Here is a 5,815-nt window from a genome sequence, read left to right as displayed (position 1 = left end):
CTCAAAGGCCATTCAATGTCCAGATCACGACAGTCATGCTGAAATTGTCCGAAGTAACATGAGAATAAGTATGCATTTGTCATCGATCTCACCTTTGTATGGAAAAATGGTGTGCGCAAGACTAGCCAAGATCAGTGCTATCACAGGTCATGGATCGCAAGCGCATCTTTATCCAATTAACGAAAAGGTAAGTAATTCAATGAAAGTGGCGAGTAAGTTATCCAAGGTGTCACGATGAATCACGTAAGAACGAGCAATTTGCTGTACTCCTAAGCAGTGTGCGTAGCACGCTCTGACTTTAAGCTGTTCTTCTTCACCGGCTTCAAAGGCTAAACACACATGGTACAGACGTGGTTTGGTGTCGTTGGACCGGAACTGAAGGCATAACCGTAAGACACAGCTCAACACAAGGGTAATCAAAGTTGCAGCTGACCATGCATATACTCACCGCTCCGTTCTCTTGCTCTGGAGGAGTAGGATACAGAGGAGCGGGCGCCCTCACTTACTCCTGTGATTTTTCATCACTTGTAGATCATGTTACCATCCCATGCTCTTGCTCTGACGCAGCCGTTCGCAAACTAAGTGACTTAAAGAAAAGGGGATTGCAGATTCGTGAATAAATCAGTGGGTTTGATCTGGGGAGGCTGCTCTGAGGGAGAGCTCTGGGAGGGAGAGCTCTGAGGGAGAGCTCTGAGGGAGAGCTCTGAGGGAGAGCTCTGAGGGAGAGCTCTGAGGGAGAGCTCTGAGGGAGAGCTCTGGGAGGGAGAGCTCTGAGGGAGAGCTCTGAACTCGACACTGAACTCGAATACGAATACGACGGACTTGACTTAACTTGACGGACATCAGGGAGTCTTACTTGGTCTACGACACGATCATGAAGTTCAGCAGGCACGCCTGACCCGACCTGACCCGACCAGGTCGTCACACTTAGCATTACCTAGAACTCGTGCAGTGTAAATTGTCAGGCATTTGTATGCAAGACGTAAGATAGGGCGATGTTCCGCCCAACATTGCAACATGACCAAGTTTTCTTCCGCCATTCATCGCCTTTTCGGCCCACGAGAAGGTTGGTTTTTGTCATGACGTGCGCGATAATAGCTGAACACTCTCTCGTATTCACCGTTCATTCGCCCTACGGTACAGAAAGCGTCTTACCGGTATCCGTCATATTAACCGGGAACTAGACAGGTGACATCCAATGAAGCACAGTATCACCGGCACACCGATTGCTTTAAAACGAGCCCAGCTGTCAAAACATACCGGAACTTATACGCCTTGTCCAACACCACACAAGACGGACGGAACCGACAACCACACAGCCAGAGCAACCAACAATCCTGATACGGTGTTCCAGCCTCCCTGATCGCTGCCGCCTACGCCGGCTGCATATGGCAGCCCTCGCTCATGCCCGGCCGTCCGCGCGGGCGGGCACCTGACGGGCGGGCGGCGGGGGCGGCTGCGGCTGCGGCGGCCGCCGCCGCTCTGCTATCCGTCAGTCGGGCAGAACGGGCAGCAACGCCTGTCCGCACCGGCCCTCCCCCGCCGGTCCAGTGCAGAGATCGGCGCGTCTGGCGGGGCCGACGGCGCTGGCTGGCTGTCGGTCTGCCGGCCCGCCCTCGTCAGTACCGACCGAAGATTGAGCGCACCGCGCCGCCCTCCGTGGCGCGCTGGGCCCGGGCTCGGTGTGTTGTTAGGCTCTTAATGATGCGTGTAATTGCCGTGGTCGGGAGCGTCGCAAACTATGTCGGTTGATGCTATGAAGGCAGCGAGATGCAGGGTTAGTAGCATTCGGGCACGTTTGTCAAGTCCAGTCGTTCAAGTCAGCGCTTGCAATGAGCTGAACCCCCTGATTTGCGTAGATCAGCTACAAAGGTGATCGTGGTTTTCACCAAAACAAATATTATCCTACCATTCGACTTCGGATGTGAGTTCGACCACGTTTCGTTGCCCCTTGGCAATGTTGGGTTCACCTGCTATGATTGGAGATGGTCTATGATCTCGTTCAAGATTGCCAGACGTACATTGTCGGCGTTCGGCGAACTTTTAATCCTACGGCCCTGACGGTCTATATTTGGACGAACTGTGCGGATGAACTGTCCGCAACCGTCCAGACACCGCCATGTGTGCACCTGTACGTCTGAAGGGTGGTGTTGACTCCGCCGGCCGGTGCAGGCTGGAGCACACGCTTGAAGTCAGTTCATTGGCTACCGAAAATGGTCAAATGCAGTGTGCGTGTCTTCACCCTAAGGGTTCTACGGCCCTGCTACAGCTGTGCTTCAGTTTTCGCACGATGAACTCGGCAGTGGCGATTCGCTGGATCAAATGTCACCTTCCATTGGTCGGGAAAGCCGATCTGTGTGCGGCCCCTCCCCCTCCCTTTCCCACGAATATCTCCGGAAACGATTTACCGATCCGGTTGATCCAAACGAAAAAAGCTCCCCTGGATCGAACGGCCTCAGTGCACGCCTGCGGCGAACGTTGGCGGCAGACCATCGGGTCATGGCCGAGCTGTCGGCGTATTGCGATTTGGGCGCATTACAACACTGAGGACGTCACACCGTCCGGTAGTCCGCCATGTTCCGAACAACGGGCCGCTTGAGATTGAGATAAGCTAGTTGAGTATTAAAATGACGCTGACGAGGCCTTTTAGCGTATATTGTTGCCCAGACCGTCTCTGTGAGCTTCAAAGGAGTTCCTAAACCTGCAAACCTAAATTTCCTCTTACTGGATCTGAAAGGGCGCTTTCAGGACCACAAAGGAGCTCCGATGCCAGAATGGGTGCTCCCAGTCCTGCTGGAACGCTCTCGATAGGCAAATGTGCTCACCCCATGCCGAAAAGCACGCCTCGGATATTGCAATACGTCCCCGGGGCCTGAAACGGCGCCCCTGGACCGAAAGGGGGGTCACCCAGGCCCAAAGAGCACGTGGGACCATCTGTGTTTTTAAGCCCGATAGGATACCCCGGCTACCAAACCTTCCAGTGGGCCCTCAGGCTGGAAGGGCGATCCTAGGCCCGAAGGTGCTCTCCCGAAACCTAAAACGATTCCCATATCAGAAAAATGCACCACTCAGGCATAGCATGGTGTCCCAGACCTGCTAACGCGTCACCCGGGGCACTCAGGGGCGGCAATGAAGGTCGTCAACATCACCGAAAGCATGCAATGATTACCTAGAACAAAACACAGAACAGCAAGTGTGGTCCATGGGTACGCTATCGCAGTATCGCGGGGCCACGCCGGGGATGGCCGTTGGCGGGCTAGGTGCCAGAGTTTTCGGGACCGATTACATCTGATCGGGTGCAGCCGGCAGAAGAGATTGGACCTGCCAGGCCTGTCCATGCCAGCATGCATGCACTTGCCATGCTAATAGCCTGGTGTTCCCAGTCGCAGTGACAACCAGACAGGTTCAAGATAACACCAGCTTGCAAGAATGTAGTTCAGGTGTGCACACAGCGTGCACCAGGCATAATATTCGCAGAACTTTCCTGTTTCCAGGATTGGTATGACAAGACATGACGTCACCAACTGCCTCTTTCCTCACCCGTACGCAGCCTTGGACTGTCTACTAGAAGCAACTGTAAAGCTAACGGCACCACCTGCTTACCCGCGCACCCACAGCCTTAGCTACAGTAAGCTCGTTGGCCGCCGCCCAACTCATGTGCAGTGCCAAGGACAAAACAATTTGGCAGGCGGCATTCGCTACGGCCGCACACACATACAAAGTGTACGGTCCACACTGTCAACTTTCCAAAGCGCTGAAATACTCTTGTTTGTGTCGAGAGGGGTCCTTTCCAAGTCCAAGTGGAAGGAAAGAAAAAGCCCAGCAGCATACACCCACAGAAAAGTTCCGAAAAGGGTGATCATGTCGCCTCTTGTTTGAAATAATTGTAATTGCGCATGCCAATCCAGTCGCTGGACACATGTGAAGTTGAAAAAGACGGCAACTGCTGAAATGTCTCAGATGTCAGTGGGTAATACGCGTGCGGTGATCGCGAATGTGCGGCGGGCGGAAACTGCCGAGAGCTTGGGAATGTATTGCCCTTGATGTAAACGAGAAAACCTTGAACAACCGGTAAATCGGTGCGCTTGCTAGCACTAGGGTTGCGCTTACTTGTGCATAAGGAACTGTGCCCTCTCAAGGTAAGCCATATGGAAGAATTTGACCTCGAGGTAATCTTTTGATCTTTTTCACCTGAGTCCAGCAAAGCGCATAATGAGTAAGCGATTTTGCGAAACTTTCGAACTAGGAAAACGTCAATATGAAAACAGAACAACACTCTTCAAACGTAGCCGCCACTCAGCTCGACTACGATCCTGTCTCAGAGTATAGTTTTGAAAAGTAACAATTAATTTGCAATAAAGCGTTGCATATTTAGGCTTCTGGGTTTCTGATGATACCTACCTTATGTACCGGAATCCTTAGTGTATGGTATTTTGTTTCGTTCTGTTAACATAAAAACGCACGTGAATTGCAACATTTGAATTTCTCGTAAGTCAATTGCTAGAACGTTTAAGTCAAAGCATATTCATTGGAAGCACATTTTCGCTGAAAGTGGATGAAATCCCTTGCATTTCTTGAATACAAAATGACCAAGTTTATGCCTCTGTAGGACAGCCGAGGTCTTGCGACAACGGAGACCGAATTTCGTTATGGCGATGACCATGTACCGATTTTCATATGCTGCGCATCAATATTTACTATACTCCTTGCATGCCGCCAAATGGAACACCTTGTATGTGGCCTAGCAACAGGCCTCTGAATAATCACTGCAGCTAAGTTTAATCTGTTCGTCTTGCGTTTGCTAGTGGTGTGTATTTCAGTCGGAACGGACCTGTCACCTTTTGTGGTATCCAGGCATACTCGCAGGGCATATTAAAGGGAGTGATCTACATTTATGTGGGTTTTGAACTGAAATAGTCATATTGAAGACCTTTTGGTGCTGATCACAATCCTGCCCTTCTGAAGACCTAAGCCCCTGCTAGTTTCTGAACTACACGTCCACGAAAATGGGGAAAGGTATACCGGGAAGAGCATATCAAAATCACTTTGGCATCCATGACGTCGTGATACGTCATTGAAATCCTGCCATTTCATAAGCTATCCCGCGATCAAGGCCGAACAATAATTGCCGAGGTGCTCGCATCTGGCACTCTTGAGCGCAACTTCCAGATACAGCGACCGTTCATTGGCTCTCAATGAATGTTGTGCGAGGTACGATAACGTGATAAAACCATGACGCATTGTGGAGCATATTTGCTAAACAGGGCATTGTGGTGTCTAGAACAGCCTTTTCCACTTAAAAAGTATGCCAATAGTGATAAGTGAGCTTGTTTCGTCTCATATGATGCTCGGTTCAATATCTTCAAAGGTGAAACATTCCCTTTAAGCTATGTTGAATGCAGCGATAGATGGCCGAACGTTCACAAGCTGATACCGGCTCACATTCCTTGCTCTTGTTCGCTTAGTATCACATTACGCTTGTATACAGTGCCTCCAAACCAGGTGATGCGGCTGGCGGCCGTTGTAAAGACAGCGTAAGTAGAACTCAACCACTCTATTTTAGAATGCACAAAACGTTTCCACAAATGCACATGCTGGGCTTATTTTGAAACGTGAATATTGTGGCGACTAAAATATGCTATGTTAAAGAGTGTGTTCCACATTTGTGTGGGCTTTGAATTGAGAAGGCATTTTGAAGATCATACAATGCAACGCACGGACATGCCCTTTTTAGGGCTTGAAATCCTCTTGTTTCTGAGCTTGGCGTACGCGACTTGTGCAGACTACTTTGCACAGGTTATTTGGATGCCACCCA

The sequence above is a fragment of the Pollicipes pollicipes genome, unplaced genomic scaffold (assembly GCF_011947565.3).
Source record: "Pollicipes pollicipes isolate AB1234 unplaced genomic scaffold, Ppol_2.1 Scaffold_6686;HRSCAF=7923_pilon_pilon_pilon, whole genome shotgun sequence".
NCBI classification, from domain to species: Eukaryota; Metazoa; Arthropoda; class Thecostraca; order Pollicipedomorpha; family Pollicipedidae; genus Pollicipes; species Pollicipes pollicipes.
Note: the sequence above shows the minus strand (reverse complement) of the source record.